The sequence below is a fragment of the Hemibagrus wyckioides genome, linkage group LG19 (genome assembly GCF_019097595.1).
Source record: "Hemibagrus wyckioides isolate EC202008001 linkage group LG19, SWU_Hwy_1.0, whole genome shotgun sequence".
NCBI classification, from domain to species: domain Eukaryota; kingdom Metazoa; phylum Chordata; class Actinopteri; order Siluriformes; family Bagridae; genus Hemibagrus; species Hemibagrus wyckioides.
The window spans coordinates 18,247,501-18,260,000 of NC_080728.1; the positions used below are offsets into that span (position 1 = coordinate 18,247,501).

Here is a 12,500-nt window from a genome sequence, read left to right on the forward strand (position 1 = left end):
CTGTGTTAAAAAACAATAATAAAACTAAATAATAATATTAACATTTATTTATTTACTTTATTTAATTTTTATTTATTTATGTATTTATTTAATATAATGATTAATAATAATATATTAATAATAATAATATTAATAATAATAATATAATATCCCTTTAATAATATATTTTTAGCAGTTTGTTCTGATTGTTTCTTTAACTTCACCCAAGATTTGTTAAGGCTAAATCTCTACAACTTCACAGAAACATTGCCTTGACTTTTCTCAGCCTTCTCACTTTTCACAGTGTCGATATTATATGATCATATTCAGAATTTCCGGATATGCAAATTAGAAACGCCCCAAACACCTAAACACTCCATGTCCTACTCAGTTTGGTAAACCTGCATTTGCATACAGTATGGAACCTGATTGGCTTCTAATATTTTGTGATGTAATAACATTCACCGTGTGTCCTGTTCAGTAGATTTAAGCAAAAACCCGATGCAGCGAGGAGTCTCTGAAAAGATTTGACCAATGAAAAGGATTTAATCTTCAGCATTTTACGAACACAAACCATTCTTCTTCAGCTCAAGTATCAAGTTGAGAGTGTGAAGAAGGTTTAACGCTCAGCGTTTCTGTTCATAAACATAGATTTCTCTCAGACGTCCGTTATGAGGAGTGACCTAGTCTTTATAGTCAGTACAAAGAGGCTCTGAGAACAGAGAGTGTGGGGTGAGTGTGGGGTTAGTACAGCAACAAACACGGTGTTTTGCCGTCTCACTCTATCTACAGAGTTGTTAAGCGCTTCTACGTCCTGGTTTTCACGCTCTGTTCAGTTTCTGATTGGTTTTCTGTTGCTAAGCAACTGGCCGTAACGTTCCAACACCGCATCGTTTCACACTGTACCGTGATGTGGAGTTCAGACTGTAAAATCCATGCTAATGCTGCATCAGAGCAGAGTTTCATAACCTTCAGAAAACTGCTTCTAAATTACACGTGGAAACCTTCCTCTACCCCAGGGGGTAAAAGCGTGGTGTAGATTGATGAGAACCGGCGGTTAGAGCGGTGTGAAAACACTTCGTGTCATGTTATAGGGAAAGTGTAAACATCTCTGTCCTTAAAACCTGTTACTCAGCACTGATACTGGAGACTCCTTACAGAGACGGCGATTATTGTGACGTGTTTATTATATCCTTTATAGCACATTATTATAAATCTGTGCTTATGGGAAATGAATCGACTGCTTTTAACCAATCAGAATCGAGCATTTTTATTAATAATATCCAGAGACTCTGTTTGACCTGATTCACAATATAAACAGCTGACTGTTTAAAGTTAAAGCACTTCCTGTTTGTTAAAGGATCTGGTGGAAAGTCTGAGGTGCTATATACTCCATCTCTGGCGTGTCTTCAACAACGGCTTCCATTATTCAGAACTGGATTATTGTTTTTTTTTTTGTTCCCCCCAGTGTCTGGATTCTGCATGTTTATTTCTAATTGATACAATCCTGCAATCGATGCTTACTTTAAACACTGATAAGCTCTGCTTCGGCTGCCTCAGCGAAACCCAGTCTATATATTAAATCAATATCATGCCATTGAGCAACAATTTGCCTGGCAATTCTGGGAGTCGAGAGAAACCCTAAGGAGCATGGATCGTCGACACGGCGTTTAACGTTGCGTGTTGGACGGAGGAGGAGGTGCCCAGTTTTTTCCAGCAGTTAATCGATACTCCCTCTGGGCAACTTCACACACTCATCCCGAACTTTACACTCTAATATATTGGCTCTTCCCCCGGTTTCTTCACTACATTGGGAAGTCCAAAAAACACTTAACGGAGTATCGGATCTCTCCCTGGCGATCGATCTCTTTCGCTCTGTGTGCGTGTGTGTGTCAGTGTGTGTGTGTGTGTGTGTGTGTGTCAGTGTGTGTGTGTTTGGGTTTTAGGTGTCATTTTATAGGAGATATTTTGTTTGTGCTCCATAGTAGAAAGGCAAATATAAAGCTAGAGGATATTGATCAGAAAGCTAATGATACTCAGGAGTCGTCCCTGGAGGATTTGTGTGTGTGTGTGTGTGTGTTTAGGCATCTTTTTTGTTTTTCCGCGCCTTGTTTGATTATCGTGCATGCCTGTGTGGTCCCTCTATCCTAAACACACACACACACACACCTGCCGCAGTGAGTGCAGCAAGGGGGAGCCGGAGCAGGGAGGAGGTAATTTAGTTTGACTTGTGTGGGGCCTCCTGCTGACATTTGAGTGGTATTTAAAGCCTCTTGCCCTGACTGAGGTTGGCATTTTGAAAAGGGGGTGACTGTGTGGCTCACCGTAATCTCTCCCCTCTCCTGCATTCCTGATCACCGGTGATTACGACTGGCACCGACGTGGTACTGGAGTGATTGCAGCTCTACAAGGAAATGTTCACTGGGCGCAGGGTACTCATGAGTTGGGGGCTAAAGTGGAAAGATTTATACATATATCTGATATACCGATCAGCCGTAACATTAAAACCACCTGCCTAATATTATCCAGGTTCTCCTTGTGCCTCCAAAACAGCTCCGAAGCATCGAGGCACAAGATCTTTGAAGGTCTGCTGTGGCTTCTGACACCATGATGTTAGCAAAAGGCCTCAATGGTTCAGACTTGTTTGTCCAGTGCATCCCACAGACACTTGTTGGATTGAGATCTGGGGAGTTTGAACTCTTTGTCATGTTCCTCAACCTGTTCCTGAGCTATAGATGCAGTGTGTCAGGTCCCATTATCCCGCTGAAAGAGGACACTGCTGTTAGGGAATACTGTTACTGTAAAGGTGTGGATTTGGTCTGCAGCAGTGTTTAGATAGGTGATACGTATCAAAGTAACATCCAGGTGAATGCAGGACTCATGGTTTCCCAGCAGAACATTCTCCAGAACATCACACTGCCTCCTCCAGCTCACCTTCCTCACATCCTGGTGCCATGTCATCAACAGGAAAATGATACAAACACACATCTGGATGTCTTCATAATGTAAAAGAGAACCTGATTCATCAGACCAGACCTCCTCCTTCTTCCACTGGTGCAGTTCTGATGCTGACGTGTCCAGTGTAGGGTCCTTCAGTGGTGTACAGGAGTCAGCATGGTCACTCTGACACTCTGCAGCTCCATATACAGCAAGCTGTGATGCTCTGTGTGATCTGACTCCTCTCTATCAGAGCCAGCCTTCGCGTTTTCGGTGCTCTTCTGTGGGATCAGACCAGATCTTGGGGGTTCATGAGTCACTGGATCAATGGGTGTGCTTTATTGGAGCTCTTTTGGTAGGTTCTAAAATCTGCACACCAGGAGACACTCTGATCCAGTCGTCTAGACATCACAATCTGGGCCGTGTCAAGTTCACTCTTTCACTTGGACATTTTTCCTGCTTCTAACACATCAACTTCAAGTATTGACTGTTCACTTGCTGTAAAATATATCCCAGACCCTAACAGGTGCCAGTGTTGATGTTCTTCACTTCACCTGTCAGTGGTTTGATCAGTTTATGTGTTTCTGCATATATGATTCAGATCAGATCACATCCTGACGAATTGGGTAACTCTGTGAAGGTGTTTTGATCACGCACTTTCTTGATACGGTTGAAGTGGTGTGTTGGACTGAACCGTGAGCCTCGTCCTCCTCCTCCTCCTCCTCCTCCATCCCAATCAACAATAAGCTCTCCTGATTGGAGGCATGCAGAGAATTTGTTTAGTGCTCACTGATGGTCCAACTGAGGCTGTTTATCAGGGAGCAATAATCTTCATCTGTAATAACAGCTTTTCACACACACACACACACACACACACACACACACACACACACTCAATATTCTCTCTTTTGCATTCTCCATCTGCTTCTTTTTCTACTTTTCCTTTTTTCCCCCCTCTCCTCTCATTTCCCTCGGTGTTGACTGAGATTAGAGCGAGCCATTGATCCGGTGTGTGCTATATTTATTTTGTGGTGCTCTTGTTGAACAAATGCCTCCCGTGTTCACCTCGAGGTTAGGAAAAGAAAAGTGGCCCCATAGAGATGGAGTTCTTTGGGTTGCGGGTTAGAAATGTACACACAATGTGAACTCCTTCTCTTTTTTTTTTCTTATGTACTTTCCAAAGTGCTGAAACTTTTCTAGAGGAAAAGCAAGGAGTGTGGAATAATTCGCTTTAAAGCATGCAGATAATAATCACTGATGAGTTACTGTGTGTTATTCCTATTACTACAGGTCTTATTATTATTATTATTATTATTATTATTATTATTATTATTATTATTAGTCAACAAGTGCATTTATATAAAGCTGATGATTTAACTTGGTTACCCCCCCCATAAAATCAAACTTCTTTCTTTCTTTCTTTCTTTCTTTCTTTCTTTCTTTCTTTCTTTCTTTCTTTCTTTCTTTCTTTCTTTCTTTCTTTCTTTCTTTCGTTCTTTCTTTCTTTTGTCCTTTTGTCCTTCCTTCCTTCCTTCCTTCCTTCCTTCCTTTCTTTCTTTCTTTCTTTCTTTCTTTCTTTCTTTCTTTCTTTCTTTCTTTCTTTCTTTCTTTTGTCCTTCCTTCCTTCCTTCCTTCCTTCCTTCCTTCCTTCCTTCCTTCCTTTCTTTCTTTCTTTCATCCTTTTGTCCTTTTGTCCTTCCTTCCTTCCTTCCTTCCTTTCTTTCTTTCTTTCTTTCTTTCTTTCTTTCTTTCTTTCTTTCTTTCTTTCTTTCTTTCTTTCTTTCTTTCTTTCTTTCTTTCCTTCCTTCCTTCCTTCCTTCCTTCCTTCCTTCCTTCCTTCCTTCCTTCTTTCTTTCTTTCTTTCTTTCTTTCTTTCTTTCTTTCTTTCTTTCTTTCTTTCTTTCTTTCTTTTGTCCTTTCTTTCTTTTGTCCTTTCTTTCTTTCTTTCTTTCTTTCTTTCTTTCTTTCTTTCTTTCTTTCTTTCTTTCTTTCTTTCTTTCTTTCTTTCTTTCTTTCTTTCTTTCTTTCTTTCTTCCTTCTTTCTTTCTTTCTTTCTTTCTTCCTTCTTTCTTTCTTTCTTTCTTTCTTTCTTTCTTTCCATCCTTCCTTCCTTCCTTCCTTCCTTCCTTCCTTTCTTCCTTTCTTCCATCGTTCCATCCTTCCTTCCTTCCTTCCTTCCTTCCTTCCTTCCTTCCTTCCTTCCATCTGTGCTTCTTCTCTTATTATCCTGTGGCAGCAGGACGATGTGTTCGTATCATCTACAACGTCCTCAGATCATCTACAGCTTAGAGGTCAAGAGCTTCAGTTAACGTTCATATCATACAGATCATCACACACTAGAGGTTCTAGTGTCGAACTAATGATCAGAAGGTTGTGAGTTCGAATCCCAGGTCCACTGATGCTGGGCTCTTGAGCAAGGCCCTTAACCCTTCTTTGCTAAGTTGTAGAAATATAGGTTGCTGTGGATAAAGGTGTCTGCTAAATACCATAAATGTAAATGACTTGAGACAAAACAGAAAGCATTCAGTCAGCAGCAGTTCCTCAAGATGATATGAGAGATCAATGACTGATGATCGGATCGACTTCACAGGAAGGTTCTAACTCGGTCACTCTTTCCATTCGTGGTGCGCTGAAAATCATGTCAGAACTCCACAAGTCTTGGTCCTGATGGAGCACTACAGGAGAAGATCACACTCTCATGGCAGCTAAGATCTGAAATCTAAAACTCACACAAACTGGACAGACCTGATCTTCACCGTCGTATGATGCTGTAAAAACAGGATAAATTCCCAGAGAACTGTTTCAGCTAGAGCGACAGCTAGAACCATCATCCCCATGACCAGGAGAATGTGTTCATTTCTCCTGAAGGTAAATCTTTCATCAGCTTTTTCCAGGCTTGAGAGGTTTCAGAAGTCGGCCTATCGAGCCGCACAATTAATCAAATATAAATTAGCGTCGATTCAGCCTTCTGCAATGAATCGGCCCCAAGAGGCTGTAATTAATGCATTTTTAATCTGGTGTTATCCCTGCCGCATGTATCCGTCTAAAAATAGCTGGCTAAGTGAGAGCACCATGATGGACGGCCGGAGTTTTCATCCTGTTTGTTATAGAAATGCATCAAGCAGCACTAATTGCAGGCGGTGTCACTTTACAATATTAGCGATTATCACTGGTGTCAGGATCGTGCGTCTCCTGTCCTGCACCGCCGCTACACCGCCGCTACACCACCGCTACACCACCGCTACACCACCGCTTCACCACCGCAATGGACTGGACTTCATCCACTCAGTAAGATCATCACATCACCTGATTTCAGATAAAGTCACACCACACTCCCTCACATTCACCTCCACCTCCCTACACCTTCACTCGCTTTATTTATCAAACACCAACAGACTTTATTACTTAGCCATGATTCATTTCTTTACATTACACTGCTTCTTTCCATCATTCTCCATTCTTCTTTTCTCTTTCTTCCTTTCTTCATTGATCATGTTTTTTTTGTTAAAGCTTTTCTTTCTTTCTTTCTTTCTTTCTTTCTTTCTTTCTTTCTTTCTTTCTTTCTTTCTTTCTTTCTTTCTTTCTTTCTTTCTTTCTTTCTTTCTTTCTTTCAGTGGTTTCTTCCTTCCTTCCTTCCTTCCTTCCTTCCTTCCATGTTTTTTCCTTTCATTCTTACTCTTCTATCATCCATTTAGTCTTCTCTTTTGTTTGTTTGTTTGTTTGTTTGTTTTTCTTTCTTTCTTTCTTTCTTTCTTTCTTTCTTTCTTTCTTTCTTTCTTTCTTTCTTTCTTTCTTTCTTTCTTTCTTTCAGTGTTTTCCTTCCTTCCTTCCTTTTATGTTTTTCCTTTCATTCTTGCTCTTCTATCATCCACTTAGTCTTCTCCTTTGCTTGTTTGTTTGTTTGTTTCTTTCTTTCTTTCTTTCTTTCTTTCTTTCTTTCTTTCTTTCTTTCTTTCTTTCTTTCTTTCTTTCTTTCTTTCTTTCTTTCTTTCTTTCTTTCTTTCTTTCTTTCTTTTTCTGTTTCTTTTCATTCTTACTCTCCCATCTTTCTTTGTCTTCTTCCTTTTCCTTCCTTTCCATTTTAATTTTCTTTCTATTCTTGCGCTCCAATCATTATTTGTCTTTTACTTTCTTCTTTTTATGGTAGCTGTTATCTGTCTGTCTGTCTGTCTGTCTATCGATCTGATTTCAGAGCTCATGACTGTTGTATATAAGTCACAAGTCACACCACAATCCCTCAGATTCTGCTCATCTCCAGCTTTCATAAAACCTTCACTCACTTTATTTATCCAAGGATTTTCCAGGTAAATGCGAAACACGCCCACGTTAAGTCCCGGAAGCGTAGCCGCGAATGTGATGCTGCATTATAGATCAGGAAGAGGAAGCCGTAATTCATTGATTTATTTATTTATTTATTATCGCAGTAAAGGTCAGGCGGCTAGCAGAAGCCTGTTTGTTTTAGCAGCATCTACTGTTTTGTCTGTACATTTCTCATCTCTCTCTCTCTCTCTCTCTCTCTCTCTCTCTCTCTCTCTTTATGCATGAGTAGGTAAGAAAGCGCTTAGAACACTACAAAAGAGTTGCTCATAAAGAAAAACTGCCACTTCAGCAACTTTGCTGCATGTCCTGCTAACTTTCACAGATCTAATAATGCTGCCTATGTAGGCAATATTGTATTTTAGATTGGATGTGTGGGGGGAGGGGCGGTCAAGCCCCACGCTTTTTGCATTTTGAAGGTGAATATTATTATTATTTTTTTTTTTTCTGAACTGCAGATGTTGTGTGCTTCTCACGGCTTCCAGCTGTGCAGAAGATTGACACTTATTCCTCCGTCACTCTTCCTGCCGTGGTGATTGTACAGTAACAGTGTGACCTGAAGTGTGCTTGATTCCTCTGATGCTGCAGCAGTTTATCAGGCAGTCCAGTGTTTATTCTGTTAATGAGTCACTCAGGGTATTTTATCCTGTTAGAGTTACACAGAGTTTATCAACAATTCCTCTTCATTTCTACACTTCAGCAGCTGCCAGTGGACTTTCCCTCAGCAGCCTCGCTTTTTCCTTTCTCTCATTCTTTCTCTTCTGTTTCCTCTCCTTCCTTCCTTCCTTCCTTCCTTCCTTCCTTCCTTCCTTCCTTTCTTTCTTCTGATTTATTTATTTATTTTTTACCCTTTGTTCCTTATCTCTTATTTTTCAGTTCATTCCCCTTCCTTCCTTCCTTCCTTCCTTTCTTTCTTTCTTTCTTTCTTTTTCTTTCTTTCTTTCTTTTCTTCCTCCCTCCCTCCCTCCCTCCCTCCCTTGGTTCCTTGCTTCCTTCCTTCCTTCCTTCCTTCCTGATGCTTTTTCTTTCTTTCCTGATTCTTTTTCTTGCTTATCTCCTTCCTTCCTTCCTTCCTTCCTTCCTTCCTTTTTCCATCCATCCATCCATCCATCTTTCCTGATTTTAATGATTTATTGGTTATCTCATATTTTTTCATTTCTTTTCCTTCCGTCCGTCTTTCTGCCCGACTTTCCGCCTGTCTTTCTTTCTTTCTTTCTTTCTTTCTTTCTTTCTTTCTTTCTTTCTTTCTTTCTTTCTTTCTTTCTTTCTTTCTTTCTTTCTTTCTTTCTTTCTTTCTTTCTTTCTTTCTTTCTTTCTTTCTTTCTTTCTTTCTTTTTATTTATTTATTTATTTATTTTATTTTATTTTATTTTTCCCCCCTTTGTCTGTATGTCTGTCTTCAGCACACTTGTATGATTTTAGTCCTCGTCTCTCCTAGTCTTTCCCCCCCTCCTCACCTGAGTGAGATGGCCGTGTTCTCACCTCTCTGAAGAACCCTCAGAGACGGGGTGTGTAAACGCAGATAAAACACACGGTGCTACAGAGGGTCTATGCCATGTCTGTGTAATGAAGAGCAGCAGCGAGTCAGGAGGAGGAAGAACTGAGGAAGAAGAGCACAGATAGGAGAACCCAAGCAGTGATTAGAACTGATGACCGGGAAACGCCAGCTAAAGATAGAAATGCTCCTTCGCAGCTGACTCTCCTGCCCTCCACCTCTCTCTCACACACACACACACACACACACACACACACACTCCTTCTCCTATTGCTCATCTGCAAAGATGGTTTGAGACTCCCACAGGCCCACATCATCCGTCAAGCCCGGTGTACACTGTCTTACACGCACACACACACACACACTCAGAGTTTAGGAGGAAAACGAGTGCCACTGGTAGATGCGCTTCCAGTCAGCTCATAAATCTTTATATGTGTGTTATTAAAAATTTAAACAGGACACTGCCCCTTTTAACACAATCACGTTGAATGCTGAGGCTCCTGATACATTAAACATGGCCTCCTTTCTCCTGTTCAGCTGTTTCAGCATACTTTCCATAGCCCCTAGGAATCCACACTTCCATCAGCATCATCACCGCCATTACCATCATCATCATCATCGCCATCATCACCATCATCATTAACATCATTACCATCATCATCATCATCGCCATCATCACCATCATCATTAACATCATTACCATCATCATCATCATCGCCATCATCACCATCATCATTAACATCATCACTACCACCATCATCAGCATCATCACCGCCATTACCATCATCATCATCACTACCACCATCATCATCATTAACATCATCACTACCACCATCATCAGCATCATCACCGCCATTACCATCATCATCATCACTACCACCATCATCATCATTAACATCATCACTACCACCATCATCAGCATCACCGCCATTACCATCATCATCACTACCACCATCATCATCATTAACATCATCACTACCATCATCATCAGCATCACCGCCATTACCATCATCATCATCATCGCCATCATCATCATTAACATCATCACTACCACCATCATCAGCATCACCGCCATCGCCATCATCACCATCATCATTAACATCATCACTACCACCATCATCAGCATCATCACCGCCATTACCATCATCATCATCGCCATCATCATCAGCATCACCGCCATTACCATCATCATCATCATCATCGCCATCATCACCATCATCATTAACATCATCACTATCACCATCATCAGCATCACCGCCATTACCATCATCATCACTACCACCATCATCAGCATCACCGCCATTACCATCATCATCATCATCATCGCCATCATCACCATCATCATTAACATCACTATCACCATCATCAGCATCATCACCGCCATTACCATCATCATCATCATCGCCATCATCATCATTAACATCATCACTACCACCATCATCAGCATCACCGCCATTACCATCATCATCATCATCATCATCGCCGCCATTACCATCATCATCATCATCATCATCGCCATCATCACCATCATCATTAACATCATCACTACCACCATCATCAGCATCATCACCGCCATTACCATCATCATCATCGCCATCATCATCATTAACATCATCACTACCACCATCATCAGCATCACCGCCATTACCATCATCATCATCATCGCCAATATTACCATCATCATTATCATCACTACCACCATCATCAGCATCACCGCCATTACCATCATCATCATCATCGCCATCATCACCATCATCATTAACATCATCACTACCACCATCATCAGCATCATCACCGCCATTACCATCATCATCATCGCCATCATCATCATTAACATCATCACTACCACCATCATCAGCATCACCGCCATTACCATCATCATCATCATCGCCATCATCACCATCATCATTAACATCATCACTACCACCATCATCAGCATCACCGCCATTACCATCATCATCATCATCGCCATCATCACCATCATCATTAACATCATCACTATCACCATCATCAGCATCACCGCCATTACCATCATCATCACTACCACCATCATCAGCATCACCGCCATTACCATCATCATCATCATCGCCATCATCACCATCATCATTAACATCATCACTACCACCATCATCAGCATCATCACCGCCATTACCATCATCATCATCGCCATCATCATCATTAACATCATCACTACCACCATCATCAGCATCACCGCCATTACCATCATCATCATCATCGCCATCATCACCATCATCATTAACATCATCACTACCACCATCATCAGCATCATCACCGCCATTACCATCATCATCGCCATCATCATCATTAACATCATCACTACCACCATCATCAGCATCACCGCCATTACCATCATCATCATCATCGCCATCATCACCATCATCATTAACATCATCACTACCACCATCAGCATCATCACCGCCATTACCATCATCATCATCATCGCCATCATCATCATTAACATCATCACTACCACCATCATCAGCATCATCACCGCCATTACCATCATCATCATCATCGCCATCATCACCATCATCATTAACATCATCACTACCACCATCATCAGCATCATCACCGCCATTACCATCATCATCATCGCCATCATCATCATTAACATCACTACCACCATCATCAGCATCACCGCCATTACCATCATCATCATCATCGCCATCATCACCATCATCATTAACATCATCACTACCACCATCATCAGCATCATCACCGCCATTACCATCATCATCATCATCGCCATCATCATCATTAACATCATCACTACCACCATCATCAGCATCACCGCCATTACCATCATCATCATCATCGCCATCATCACCATCATCATTAACATCATCACTACCACCATCATCAGCATCATCACCGCCATTACCATCATCATCGCCATCATCATCATTAACATCATCACTACCACCATCATCAGCATCACCACCATTACCATCATCATCATCATCGCCATCATCACCATCATCATTAACATCATCACTACCACCATCATCAGCATCACCGCCATTACCATCATCATCATCGCCATCATCACCATCATCATTAACATCATCACTACCACCATCATCAGCATCATCACCGCCATTACCATCATCATCATCATCGCCATCATCACCATCATCATTAACATCACTACCACCATCATCAGCATCATCACCGCCATTACCATCATCATCACTACCACCATCATCAGCATCACCGCCATTACCATCATCATCGCCATCATCACCATCATCATTAACATCATCACTACCACCATCATCAGCATCATCACCGCCATTACCATCATCATCATCACTACCACCATCATCAGCATCACCGCCATTACCATCATCATCATCATCGCCATCATCACCATCATCATTAACATCATCACTACCACCATCATCAGCATCATCACCGCCATTACCATCATCATCATCATCGCCATCATCATCATTAACATCATCACTACCACCATCATCAGCATCACCGCCATTACCATCATCATTAACATCATCACTACCACCATCATCAGCATCACCGCCATTACCATCATCATCATCATCGCCATCATCACCATCATCATTAACATCATCACTACCACCATCATCAGCATCATCACCGCCATTACCATCATCATCATCACTACCACCATCATCATCATTAACATCATCACTACCACCATCATCAGCATCATCACCGCCATTACCATCATCATCATCATCGCCATCATCATCATTAACATCATCACTAC

General features: G+C 41.3%; 1 protein-coding gene across 1 annotated transcript in view; it reads left to right on the forward strand.

Moving 5' to 3' along the window:
• The window catches only part of exoc4 (exocyst complex component 4), a 191,918-nt gene that overhangs the window by 71,000 nt on the left and 108,418 nt on the right, over window positions 1–12,500 (forward strand). The window lies entirely within an intron of this gene.